The sequence below is a fragment of the Cherax quadricarinatus genome, chromosome 8, assembly GCF_038502225.1.
Source record: "Cherax quadricarinatus isolate ZL_2023a chromosome 8, ASM3850222v1, whole genome shotgun sequence".
Lineage (NCBI taxonomy): Eukaryota > Metazoa > Arthropoda > Malacostraca > Decapoda > Parastacidae > Cherax > Cherax quadricarinatus.
In genome coordinates this window covers 49,801,357-49,816,598 of record NC_091299.1, presented here as the reverse complement: position 1 = coordinate 49,816,598, position 15,242 = coordinate 49,801,357, and the positions used below count along the sequence as shown (strand labels likewise).

General features: G+C 37.1%; 1 protein-coding gene across 1 annotated transcript in view; it reads left to right on the top strand.

Annotated features, from left to right (window-relative positions):
* LOC128685522 (opioid-binding protein/cell adhesion molecule-like) overlaps window positions 1-15,242 on the top strand; it is a 516,529-nt gene that overhangs the window by 326,671 nt on the left and 174,616 nt on the right. The gene's annotated exons all lie outside the window — the stretch shown is intronic.

The following is a 15,242-nucleotide window of genomic DNA, read 5'->3' as shown; positions in this document are numbered from 1 at the left end:
AATCATAAGAATATTAACACAAGCATTAATATATTTAAATACTATATTGCAGTTATACTGAATAAATATTAATTTGTGTGTTACTCTACATGTCATCCTTTACTATACTTTGAAGTGTTGATATGCCTATTTATCAGAAGTATGTCTGAGTGAATGTATGTCACTTTCTAGGCATATCACACATGTGTTGAGTTAGTGTGAAGGTAAAATTTCACTTATTTGTACATAATTTTGATTGTATGTGAGTATAATTGTAATGTGGATCTTTTGAATGTTGAAGTGCTTGTTTCAGAGTAATGCTGACTCCAGGGCTGCCTACTTTCCCCTGCGTACTTACTGTGTTTATCTATTTTTCTTAGGCTCTTACGTGTTGTTTATATTGTGGTACATAGTTTTAACGAGAAGTTGTTTTCTTATCTCTCACCAGTCTCTCCAATTAATCGAGGAAGTGAACCATTTCTTGTGACGGTAACGACTGAGTATTTTTTACAACCCCAGACTTTTGGAAAATAAATCAGTGTGACATATTCTACTCTGGTTTAACTTTAATTGTATGAATGAAAGCCACGTATGAGTGACTGATATTCCGAGGGAGGTGCTTCTCCTCTGTTGACCCAACATTCCCTTGTATCTTCAAGATCTCCAGCCTTCTGGGTTCATTATCTCATTACGGTTCACTCAGGTTGGCCCAAGTGTTCCAGAACACTACGTTGTTCACTGATGTTCGCTCCCCATCAGAGCTCATGGTTATTCTTCCACAAGTGTCACAATCTCAGTTTTCAAAGTAAGATGCTCGAATCTTCTGCTTCAATTTTCGTTTCTATACTTGTTGGTACACATCTTACATCACTCTTACTATAGTGCCATTGGTTGTACCATACTTCTTGCTGGAGGAACTTATACATAGCTGTACATTGTTCAGTGGTCAGTCGTCACGTGAGGTCACAGACCCTGAGCTGCTTTGGGGATTAGCGTGGACGGTTACAAAGCATGGCTTGCTTCTGCAGTGTTTTAAAAATTGAGGTTGGAGAGTTGAAGGAGGAGGTCTTGCTTCTCCAGGAGGAGATTAGGAGGCTGAAGGTCCACCTCAATGGGTCTGGGAGAGAGTGTGAGGTGGCTGGAGTTGTGGGGAATGAGGCTTCTAGCAGTGAGGTGCAGTCTGTCTCTCGCTGTGAGGAGGCTGTAGTTGGGGAGGTAGCAACGGCTACCAGCAGTGAGGTGCAGCCCAGCACCTGCTACAAGTGGCGAGTGGTTCACAGTAATGGGAGGCGCATCAGAGTAAGGAAAGTTAAGAGTGAAGATCTGAAGGTAGGAAATCGCTTCTCTGTTCTTCAGGATGAATGTACTTCAGTGGCCAGTGAAGGTAAGGGTACTACTGCCCCTGCTAATGGAGGTAAGCGCATTCTTGTTGTTGGTGACTCTCAGGTAAGATATATTGACCGTGCTTTTTGTAATAGGAATAAGAAGATGAGAGATAGAGTGTGCTTCCCTGGAGCTGGTGTTGGGGACATAGTCAACAGGCTGGATAATATCATGTCAGGTAATGGGAACAAGCCCATTATCTGTCTCAGTGCTGGTGGAAATGATATTGGGAAGGGTAGGAGAGAAGAGCTGCTAGATAAGTACAGGTCAGCTATAGATTTCATTAAGTCTAAGGGAGGGATCCCAATCATATGTAGCATCTTGCCTAGAAGGGGAGTAGGAAATGAATGGTTGTCTAGGGCAATTGGTGTAAATTGCTGGCTAGACAGATACTGCAAGGAACTTGCAATTCCATTCATTGACAACTGGAACAACTTTTATGGCAAACATGATATGTATGCAAGGGATGGTGTACATCTCTCTGGGGCTGGGGTGGTAGCACTTGCAGACTCGATTGAGAAGGCCATTGGTGAAATGCCTATGATTTTAAACTGATGAAAGATAGAGGTATGGGTGTGTGTGGGAAACAAGCAGGTTGCAACACTAGGGTTGGAAACAGTAAATGTATAAAAGGCATTCAGCATGAAGTTATAAATAAAGACAATAGATCAGGTCAGCAAACAAAGGGGGACAGCAGAGGGCAGCAAGGGACTAGCTCCCTTAAGGTTTACTATACTAATAGCAGGAGTGTAAGAAATAAGATAGATGAGCTAAGATTAATTGCAAGTGCAGGAAACATAGATATTATTGCTATAACAGAGACCTGGCTCAATCTGAAAGATAGAGAGATGCCCTCTGAATGTCACATACAAGGCTATAAATTATTCCACACTGACAGGGTCAACAGGAAAGGTGGTGGAGTAGCGATGTATGTCAGAGACAATTTAAATTGTTGTGTTAGACAAGATATTAAATTAGAAGCATCAGCCACTGAATCTGTTTGGTTACAGCTTCTCGAGGGCCGAGATAAACTAATTTTGGGTGTGATTTACAGGGCCCCCAAATCTTGATAGGGAGTGCAGTAAACTTCTTTGGGACGAAATTCGTAAGGCATCTACATACGAAAATGTTGTGCTAATGGGAGATTTCAACTATAGACAGATTGACTGGAGCAATTTGACAGGAAATTTAGAGTCAGGTGACTTTCTTGATACGATCCAGGATTGTTTTTTAAAACAGTTTGTGACAGAGCCTACTAGGGGAAATAACCTCCTTGACTTGGTTCTTGCCAGTAGGGAAACACTAATTAATAATCTTGAGGTTAATGATGAGCTTGGGGAAAGTGATCACAAATCACTCAGTTTTAATATATCATGGAATTCCCCTAATAATGGCAATCAAGTCTCCGTCCCTGACTTTCGCTTGGCTGATTTCATAGGACTGAAAAATTACTTAGGTGGGCTGAACTGGAATGACCTGACTAAGGGTCAGGTAGGTGGTGATGGTTGCCGATATGATGCTTTCCAGGGCATAGTTCTAGCTGCTCAGTCAAATTATGTTCCAAATAGGGAAATCAGATCAAACAAAAATGATCCTAAATGTATGAACAATAGATTAAAATATCTGATTGGTCAAAAGAGAGGCATATATAGGCAAATCAAAAGAGGAGAGGGGCAATTAAGAAATCGATATATTCAGTTAAAGAGAGAAATAAAAAAGGGAATTAGGAAAGCAAAAAGAGATTATGAGGTTAAAGTTGCAAGAGAATCGAAGACTAACCCAAAAGGATTCTTTCAGGTATACAGAAGTAAGATCAGGGACAAGATAGGCCCACTCAAAAGTTCCTCGGGTCAGCTTACTGACAGTGATAAGGAAATGTGTAGAATTTTTAACACATACTTCCTCTCAGTTTTTACACAGGAGGATACCAGCGATATTCCAGTAATGATAAATTATGTAGAACAGGACGAGAATAAACTGTGCACGATTAGGGTCACAAGTGACATGGTCCTTAGGCAAATAGATAAATTAAAACCTAACAAATCCCCAGGCCCTGATGAACTGTATGCAAGGGTTCTAAAGGAATGTAAAGAGGAGCTTAGCACACCTTTGGCTAATCTTTTCAACATATCACTACAAACGGGCATGGTGCCAGATAAGTGGAAAATGGCAAATGTGATACCTATTTTCAAAACAGGTGACAGGTCCTTAGCTTCGAACTATAGACCAATAAGCCTAACCTCCATAGTGGGAAAATTTATGGAATCAATAATTGCCGAGGCAGTTCGTAGCCACCTTGAAAAGCATAAATTAATCAACGAATCTCAGCATGGTTTTACAAAGGGGCGTTCCTGCCTTACGAATTTATTAACTTTTTTCACTAAGGTATTTGAGGAGGTAGATCATGGTAATGAATATGATATTGTGTATATGGACTTCAGTAAGGCTTTTGACAGGGTCCCACATCAGAGACTATTGAGGAAAATTAAAGCACATGGAATAGGAGGAGAAATTTTTTCCTGGATAGAGGCATGGTTGACAAATAGGCTGTTCACAATCTACATAAACGACATAGATGAGGGCATAAAGAGCGACATCGGCAAGTTTGCCGATGACACCAAAATAGGCCGTCGAATTCATTCTGACGAGGACATTCGAGCACTCCAGGAAGATTTGAATAGACTGATGCAGTGGTCGGAGAAGTGGCAGATGCAGTTTAATATAGACAAATGCGAAGTTCTAAATGTTGGACAGGACAATAACCATGCCACATATAAACTAAATAATGTAGATCTTAATATTACGGATTGTGAAAAAGATTTAGGAGTTCTGGTTAGCAGTAATCTGAAACCAAGACAACAGTGCATAAGTGTTCGCAATAAAGCTAATAGAATCCTTGGCTTCATATCAAGAAGCATAAATAATAGGAGTCCTCAGGTTGTTCTTCAACTCTATACATCCTTGGTTAGGCCTCATTTAGATTATGCTGCACAGTTTTGGTCACCGTATTACAGGATGGATATAAATTCTCTGGAAAATGTACAAAGGAGGATGACAAAGTTGGTCCCATGTATCAGAAACCTTCCCTATGAGGATAGACTAAGGGCCCTGAATCTGCACTCTCTAGAAAGACGTAGAATTAGGGGGGATATGATTGAGGTGTATAAATGGAAGACAGGAATAAATAAAGGGGATGTAAATAGTGTGCTGAAAATATCTAGCCTAGACAGGACTCGCAGCAATGGTTTTAAGTTGGAAAAATTCAGATTCAGGAAGGATATAGGAAAGTACTGGTTTGGTAATAGAGTTGTGGATGAGTGGAACAAACTCCCGAGTACAGTTATAGAGACCAGAACGTTGTGTAGCTTTAAAAATAGGTTGGATAAATACATGAGTGGATGTGGGTGGGTGTGAGTTGGACCTGATAGCTTGTGCTACCAGGTCGGTTGCCGTGTTCCTCCCTTAAGTCAATGTGACCTGACCTGACTTGGTTGGGTGCATTGGCTTAAGCCGGTAGGAGACTTGGACCTGCCTCGCATGGGCCAGTAGGCCTTCTGCAGTGTTCCTTCGTTCTTATGTTCTTATATCATGGATATAATTCACATTGTCAAGTCATGCTTTATTTTTTTATTGATTCCATCGATTAGGTGAACAATTATGCTCGTATATTTTATATTTGAATATGAAGTTAAACCTCTGTAGTATAATTTTCTATTTGATTAAGTTTCGTAACTATTAATTATTTCTATATTTCCTCTAAGAATGTACGAACAGTCTCTGAAACTGTCAAGTGGTTTTCATCATTCACTGGTTTCTACACAATGTTTATTTTCCCGAGTTCCCCGTCATTCCCCAGAGTTCTTCTAGAACCACTGATGATAAGATGCTGACGACCTTGCTTCTACCCATTAACTATAACTGCCTCACTCCAGAAGGTATTTTATTATTCTGGAGAGCTTGTGTTGCTTTCTCAGGTGACAAAGGACGCTGCATCTGCCCAACTGATTGTATTGCTTCCTTCATAACAGAATCGGTGATCACAACATGTATCGCACTTGTTGTGAACGATGAATTTCAAAGATTATTTAAAAGTTTTAATAACGGTCATAGATGAAAAATTGTGCTAAAAATATTTTCCCTGAACACCAAAGCTTCAAATTTATTTTGCGATTATGGAACGTAGACTTTTATATTAACTACACCAAATTTAAGAGTCCATAGCTGCGCAAACATGTTGTGCTCGTGACATTGACCCTAATTACTGGGCACTTTGGTTAAGAAAATACGATGTCAGGGGAAGCAAGATGGGAAACCTCAATTCATTAATAGCAGGATCATATTACGTTTACCAGGCAAATTAATTGTCCAATATTGTGTCATTTACGTCAAGCCAGATTTCAGATCCACTAAACAGGCATCTATTACGGACTCGTATCTTTCATCGTGATAACTTCCCATAAGAAAGACATAACAGCAGCAGTAACTTCAATGCCTTTGGAATATACATTTTCATGAGCTTAAAATATGAAGGGGATATTTTCTCTGGTTCTGTGTCAAAGAATTAGTGCGGCTCAAATGATTACAACGCCAGAATTATGCCTTCTTGCAAAGCAACTAATCTTGACAATAAAAAAGTATATATCATAAAAGAGAGAATTGTAATGCTTTGTGAAATTTTGGTGGAATTTTTGTATATTACATGTTTCATATATTTTAATATTTTGATATATGACTTGGCCTTTGTATATGGAATGAACAAAATATAAGTCAGCATCAATAAAATATTGTATTATTACCTGACCTCCATTGATGTGACTCAAAAATTTGACATCCCTTGTTCTCACTAAGTCTAACATCTCTATTGGCATGCATTTTGTGGAAAAGATTTTTAACTTGGGTGCGTATTATTTATAAATTATGGAACCGAACCAATATTCATTGATTTGAGTAACGTTTATGTGATGTATCAACTTATGTGCAAATGCCAGCTTAGTCTGTAAACCTGCGAAATGTGAGAAATACTTACGGAAAGAAAAACAAAGATTCATTTAATATGACGTGCACTACCTACGTCCGACCTGTCCAAAACTATTTACCTCTGGCTTTTGAAGCATACCTGCAAACGTATGAGCACCGTAGCTCAAGAAAATTTAGATATTAGACACAATATTGATCCTGGAGCTGAGTGACCTGAACACAGAAGCTAGTGTCAGAAAGGTGGTCTTCTCGTCACTGGCAAAGTGACGAGTCAGAAGAAACATTGAAGATTCTCCAGAGTAGGAACAAACTGGGCAAAGAAAGACTTTTTATTTTGGAAGGAAGCCAGAAGAGACTGCATTGCTGGAAGCTAAACTCTCAGATAAGCCACATGAGGCAAACCAACAGTGTAAAACATGAAAGTGTTAGAAGTTCTGGTGAGGAGGTGAAAAAAGAGAACTTTATGCATGAATTAAAAAAAAGTAATAAGCAAGTTTAGCAATTAACTACGAGAGACGATCGAACATTAAATAACGTGTATGAAGAGCAGAAGCTCAGCCATCTATGACGTGACTGTGAGTGCTGAGTCACATGTCGTGCAGTGTATGCAAATCTCATATTCACTTCGAGCAAAATGCATTTGCATTATTTATAACCTAATTACTCTGGAATGTAATTCGGTGAGAAGATAATTGGATCTTATCTGGTGTTAAGGCAAATTCAGCTGTAAAAGGTCCCTCAGTTAATATGAATGATATATAGGATTATTTATAGATTTTTTTAAAGATGTATTTAGGTTTTACTACCTGAAGTGAAAACTAACATTCAAATAATTTGGATGAAAAATTTATTTTCTCATTTCATTAAGAATAAGCTCCATATCGCTGAAATTCAAATATAGTTATATTTAATAGTAATTTATATCCACTAAATACTTGTTTAAATTCATTTTAACAATTTATATATATATATATATAAGTATATATATATATAAAGTATATATATATATATATATATATATATATATATATATATATATATATATATATATATATATATATATATATATATATATATATATATATATATATATATATATATATATATATTTCATAGGACTGATTTCATAGGACTGAAAAATTACTTAGGTGGGCTGAACTGGAATGACCTGACTAAGGGTCAGGTAGGTGGTGATGGTTGCCGATATGATGCTTTCCAGGGCATAGTTCTAGCTGCTCAGTCAAATTATGTTCCAAATAGGGAAATCAGATCAAACAAAAATGATCCTAAATGGATGAACAATAGATTAAAATATCTGATTGGTCAAAAGAGAGGCATATATATCGATATATTCAGTTAAAGAGAGAAATAAAAAAGGGAATTAGAAAAGCAAAAAGAGATTATGAGGTTAAAGTTGCAAGAGAATCGAAGACTAACCCAAAAGGATTCTTTCAGGTATACAGAAGTAAGATCAGGGACAAGATAGGCCCACTCAAAAGTTCCTCGGGTCAGCTCACTGACAGTGATAAGGAAATGTGTAGAATTTTTAACACATACTTCCTCTCAGTTTTTACACAGGAGGATACCAGTGATATTCCAGTAATGATAAATTATGTAGAACAGGACGACAATAAACTGTGCACTATTAGGGTCACAAGTGACATGGTCCTTAGGCAAATAGATAAATTAAAACCTAACAAATCCCCAGGCCCTGATGAACTGTATGCAAGGGTTCTAAAGGAATGTAAAGAGGAGCTTAGCACACCTTTGGCTAATCTTTTCAACATATCACTACAAACTGGCATGGTGCCAGATAAGTGGAAAATGGCAAATGTGATACCTATTTTCAAAACAGGTGACAGGTCCTTAGCTTCGAACTATAGACCAATAAGCCTAACCTCCATAGTGGGAAAATTTATGGAATCAATAATTGCCGAGGCAGTTCGTAGCCACCTTGAAAAGCATAAATTAATCAACGAATCTCAGCATGGTTTTACAAAGGGGCGTTCCTGCCTTACGAATTTATTAACTTTTTTCACTAAGGTATTTGAGGAGGTAGATCATGGTAATGAATATGATATTGTGTATATGGACTTCAGTAAGGCTTTTGACAGGGTCCCACATCAGAGACTATTGAGGAAAATTAAAGCACATGGAATAGGAGGAGAAATTTTTTCCTGGATAGAGGCATGGTTGACAAATAGGCAGCAGAGAGTTTGCATAAATGGGGAGAAATCAGAGTGGGGAAGCGTCACGAGCGGTGTTCCACAGGGGTCAGTGTTGGGCCCCCTGCTGTTCACAATCTACATAAACGACATAGATGAGGGCATAAAGAGCGACATCGGCAAGTTTGCCGATGACACCAAAATAGGCCGTCGAATTCATTCTGACGAGGACATTCGAGCACTCCAGGAAGATTTGAATAGACTGATGCAGTGGTCGGAGAAGTGGCAGATGCAGTTTAATATAGACAAATGCAAAGTTCTAAATGTTGGACAGGACAATAACCATGCCACATATAAACTAAATAATGTAGATCTTAATATTACGGATTGCGAAAAAGATTTAGGAGTTCTGGTTAGCAGTAATCTGAAACCAAGACAACAGTGCATAAGTGTTCGCAATAAAGCTAATAGAATCCTTGGCTTCATATCAAGAAGCATAAATAATAGGAGTCCTCAGGTTGTTCTTCAACTCTATACATCCTTGGTTAGGCCTCATTTAGATTATGCTGCACAGTTTTGGTCACCGTATTACAGAATGGATATAAATTCTCTGGAAAATGTACAAAGGAGGATGACAAAGATGATCCCATGTATCAGAAACCTTCCCTATGTGGATAGACTAAGGGCCCTGAAACTGCACTCTCTAGAAAGACGTAGAATTAGGGGGGATATGATTGAGGTGTATAAGTGGAAGACAGGAATAAATAAAGGGGATGTAAATAGTGTGCTGAAAATATCTAGCCTAGACAGGACTCGCAGCAATGGTTTTAAGTTGGAAAAATTCAGATTCAGGAAGGATATAGGAAAGTACTGGTTTGGTAATAGAGTTGTGGATGAGTGGAACGAACTCCCAAGTACCGTTATAGAGGCCAGAACGTTGTGTAGCTTTAAAAATAGGTTGGATAAATACATGAGTAGATGTGGGTGGGTGTGAGTTAGACCTGATAGCTTGTGCTAACAGGTCGGTTGCCGTGTTCCTCCCTTAAGTCAATGTGACCTGACCTGACTAGGTTGGGTGCATTGGCTTAAGCCGGTAGGAGACTTGGACCTGCCTCGCATGGGCCAGTAGGCCTTCTGCAGTGTTCCTTCGTTCTTATGTTCTTATGTTCTATATATATATACATGTATATATATATATATATATATATATATATATATATATATATATATATATATATATATATATATATATATATATATATATATATATATATATATATATATATATATATATATATATATATATATATATACTTGTAAGGCGAAAAAAAATACACAGACACTGATCTCTGGCTGAAGGAGACTCGAACCTACGAAACTTAGGACAAGGTACCTTAGTAAAGCACTGCGTACCTTGTCCTAAGGTTCGTAGGTTCGAGTCTCCTTCAGCCAGAGATCAGTGCTTGTGTATGTTTCGCCTGCTCTCGCGAATTCCTTGCATTGTTAAAATCTCTAGTAAGGCTGATGCATGCAGGGGATGAGATGAAAAGCTGTAAGCCTTCTCCCTGAAAGCTGGCTGCCATGGATCAAACGAGTAGCGCAAGCTACACGCCAAGGTATTGTCCAGTGTGGGTAGATTGGTTAAGCACTGCGTACCATGTCCTAAGGATCGTAGGTTCGAGTCTCCTTCAGCCAGAGATCAGTGTTCATATATATATATATATATATATATATATATATATATATATATATATATATATATATATATATATATATATATATATATATATATATATATATATATATATATATATATATATATATATATATGTCGTGCCGAATAGGCAGAACTTGCGATCTTGGCTTAAATAGCAACGCTCATCTTGTCATATAGGACAAGAGAAAATTTGTGTATGCAATAATTTCGCCAAAATCATTCTGAACCTAACGAAAAAAATATATTTGATTGTGTTTGTTTAGGACTAAATTTATGCAAACGTATTTAAAATATATTTAGTTGGGTTAGGCTAAAATAAATTGTTCTTGTTATAATAAGGTTAGGTAAGTTTTCTAAGATTCTTTTGGTGCAAAATTAAAAATTTTTACATTAACATTAATGAAAAAAAATATATCTTTAAACGTATAAGAGAAAATTTCAGAAAGGACTTAATTTTAAACGAGTTCTTGCTAATTGACCAGCTTTACATATTCGGCACGACATATATATAGTAGTAGGTTGGTAGACAGCAACCACCCAGGGAAGTACTACCGTCCTGCCAGATGACTGTGAAACAGAAACCTGTAACTGTTTTGCTAGATGGTAGGATTGCTGGTTTCTTTTTCTGTCTCATAAACACGCTAGATAACAGGGATATCTTGCTACTCCTACTTACACTTTGGTTACACTTCACAGACAAGTACATGCATATATATATACATACAAATAGGTTTTTCCCCTTTTTCTATATAGCTCTTGTTCTTCCTTGTTTCTTCTATTGTCCATGGGGAAGTGGAAAAGAATCTTTCCTCCGTAAGCCATGCGTGTCGTATGAGGCGACTAAAATCCCTGGAGCAATGGACTAGTAACCCCTTCTCCTGTAGACATTTACTAAAAAAGAGAAGAAGAAAAACTTTATAAAACTGAGATGCTTGAATGTGCGTGGATGTAGTGCGGATGACAAGAAACAGATGATTGCTGATGTTATGAATGAAAAGAAGTTGGATGTCCTGGCCCTAAGCGAAACAAAGCTGAAGGGGGTAGGGGAGTTTCGGTGGGGGGAAATAAATGGGATTAAATCTGGAGTATCTGAGAGAGTTAGAGCAAAGGAAGGGGTAGCAGTAATGTTGAAGGATCAGTTATGGAAGCAGAAAAGAGAATATGAATGTGTAAATTCAAGAATTATGTGGATTAAAGTAAAGGTTGGATGCGAAAAGTGGGTCATAATAAGCGTGTATGCACCTGGAGAAGAGAGGAATGTAGAGGAGAGAGAGGGATTTTGGGAGATGTTAAGTGAATGTATAGGAGCCTTTGAACCAAGTGAGAGAATCATTGTGGTAGGGGATCTGAATGCTAAAGTAGGAGAAACTTTTAGAGAGGGTGCGGTAGGTAAGTTTGGGGTGCCAGGTGTAAATGATAATGGGAGCCCTTTGATTGAACTTTGTATAGAAAGGGGTTTAGTTATAGGTAATACATATTTTAAGAAAAAGAGGATAAATAAGTATATAAGATATGATGTAGGGCGAAATGACAGTAGTTTGTTGGATTATGTATTGCTAGATAAAAGACTGTTGAGTAGACTTCAGGATATACATGTTTATAGAGGGGCTACAGATATATCAGATCACTTTCTAGTTGTAGCTACACTGAGAGTAAAAGGTAGATGGGATACAAGGAGAATAGAAGCATCAGGGAAGAGAGAGGTGAAGGTTTATAAACTAAAAGAGGAGGCAGTTAGGGTAAGATATAAACAGCTATTGGAGGATAGATGGGCTAATGAGAGCACAGGAAATGGGGTCGAAGAGGTATACGGTAGGTCTAAAAATGTAGTGTTAGAGTGTTCAGCAGAAGTTTGTGGTTACAGGAAAGTGGGTGCGGGAGGGAAGAGGAGCGATTGGTGGAATGATGATGTTAAGAGAGTAGTAAGGGAGAAAAAGTTAGCATATGAGAAGTTTTTACAAAGTGATGCAAGGAGGGAAGAGTATATGGAGAAAAAGAGAGAGGTTAAGAGAGTGGTGAAGCAATGTAAAAAGAGAGCAAATGAGAGTGTGGGTGAGATGTTATCAACTAATTTTGTTGAATCAAGAAAAAGTTCCGGAGTGAGATTAACAAGTTAAGGAAGCCTAGAGAACAAATGGATTTGTCAGTTAAAAATAGGAGAGGAGAGTTATTAAATGGAGAGTTAGAGGTATTGGGAACATGGAGGGAATATTTTGAGGTATTGTTAAATATTGATGAAGATAGGGAAGCTGTGATTTCGTGTATAGGGCAAGGAAGAATAACATCTTGTAGGAGTGAGGAAGAGCCAGTTGTGAGTGTGGGGGAAGTTCATGAGGCAGTAGGTAAAATGAAAGGAGGTAAGGCAGCCGGGATTGATGGGATAAAGATAGAAATGTTAAAAGCAGGTGGGGATATAGTTTTGGAGAGGTTGGTGCAATTATTTAATAAATGTATGGAAAAGGGTAAGGTACCTAGGGATTGGCAGAGAGCATGCATAGTTCCTTTGTATAAAGGCAAAGGGGACAAAAGAGAGTGCAAAAATTATAGGGGGATAAGTCTGTTGAGTATACCTGGTAAAGTGTATGGTAGAGTTATTATTGAAAGAATTAAGAGTAAGACGGAGAATAGGATAGCAGATGAACAAGGAGGCTTTAGGAAAGGTAGGGGGTGTGTGGACCAGGTGTTTACAGTGAAACATATCAGTGAACAGTATTTAGATAAGGCTAAAGAGGTCTTTGTGGCATTTATGGATTTGGAAAAGGCGTATGACAGGGTGGATAGGGGAGCAATGTGGCAGATGTTGCAGGTGTATGGTGTAGAAGGTAGGTTACTGAAAGCAGTGAAGAGTTTTTATGAGGATAGTGAGGCTCAAGTTAGAGTATGTATGAAAGAGGGAAATTATTTCCCAGTAAAAGTAGACCTTAGACAAGGATGTGTGATGTCGCCGTGGTTGTTTAATATATTTATAGATGAGGTTGTAAGAGAAGTAAATGAGAGGGTCTTGGCAAGAGGCGTGGAGGTAAAAGCTAAAGAATCACACTTAAAGTGGGAGTTGTCACAGTTGCTCTTTGCTGATGACACTGTGCTCTTGGGAGATTCTGAAGAGAAGTTGCAGAGATTGGTGGATGAATTTGGTAGGGTGTGCGAAGGAAGAAAATTAAAAGTGAATACAGGAAAGAGTAAGGTTATGAGGATAACAAAAAGATAGGTGATGAAAGATTGGATATCAGATTGGAGGGAGAGAGTATGGAGGAGGTGAATGCATTCAGATATTTGGGAGTGGACGTGTCAGCGGATGTGTCTTTGAAAGATGAGGTGAATCATAGAATTGATGAGGAGAAAAGGGTGAGTGGTGCACATAGGAGTCTGTGGAGACAAAGAACTTTGTCCTTGGAGGCAAAGAGGGAAATGTATGAGAGTATAGTTTTACCAACGCTCTTATATGGGTGTGAAGCGTGGGTGATGAATGTTGCAGCGAGGAGAAGGCTGGAGGCAGTGGAGATGTCATGTCTGAGTGCAATGTGTGGTGAGAATATAATGCAGAGAATTAGTAGTTTGGAAGTTAGGAGGAGGTGTGGGATTACCAAAACCGTTGTCCAGAGGGCTGATGAAGGGTTGTTGAGGTGGTTCGGACATGTAGAGAGAATGGAGCGAAACAGAGTGACTTCAAGAGTGTATCAGTCTGTAGTGGAAGGAAGGCAGGGTAGGGGTCGGCCTAGGAAAGGTTGGAGGGAGGGGGTAAAGGAGGTTTTGTGTGCGAGGGGCTTGGACTTCCAGCAGGCATGCGTGAGCGTGTTTGATAGGAGTGAATGGAGACAAATGGTTTTTAATACTTGACGTGCTGTTGGAGTGTGAGGAAAACTAACATTTTTGAAAAGGTTCAGGGAAACCGGCAGGCCGGACTTGAGTCCTGGAGAAGGGAAGTACAGTGCCTTCACTCTAAAGGAGGGGTGTTAATGTTGCAGTTTAAAAAGTGTAGTGTAAAGCACCCGTCTGGCAAGACAGTGATGGAGTGAATGATGGTGAAAGTTTTTCTTTTTCGGGCCACCCTGCCTTGGTGGGAATCAGCCAGTGTGATAATAAAAATAAAAATATATATATATATATTTCGCCTGCTGTTGCGAATTCCTTGTATATATATATATATATATATATATATATATATATATATATATATATATATATATATATATATATATATATATATATATATATAAATAAATAAATATATATATGTCGTGCCGAATAGGTAAAATTGGCCAATTAGCAAGAACTCATTTAAAATTAAGTCCTTTCTAAAATTTTCTCTTATACTTTTAAAGATATATATTTTTTCATTAATGTTGATGTAAAAATTTATAATTTTGCACCAAAAGGAACTTAGAAAATTTACCTAACCTTATTATAACAAGCGCAATTTATTTTAGCCTAACCCAACTAAATATATTTTAGATTTGTTTACAATAATTTAATACTAAACAAACACAGTGAAATATATTTTCTTTCGTTATGTTCAGAATGATTTTGGCGAAATTATTGCATACACAAATTTTCACTGGTCGTATATGGCAAGAAGAACGTTGCTATTTAAGCCAAGATCGCAAGTTCTGCCTATTCGGCACGACATATATATATATATATATATATATATATATATATATATATATATATATGTATACATATATGTATATATATATATATATATATGTATACATATATGTATATATATATATATATATATATGTATTTATATATACATATGTATATATATGTTTATATATATATATGTATATATATATATATATATATATATATATATATATATATATGTATATATATATATATATATATATATATATATATATATATATATATATATATATATATATATATATATATATATATATATATGTATATATATATATATATATATATATATATATATAAATATATATATATATATATATATATATATATATATATATATATATATATATATATATATATATATATATATATAT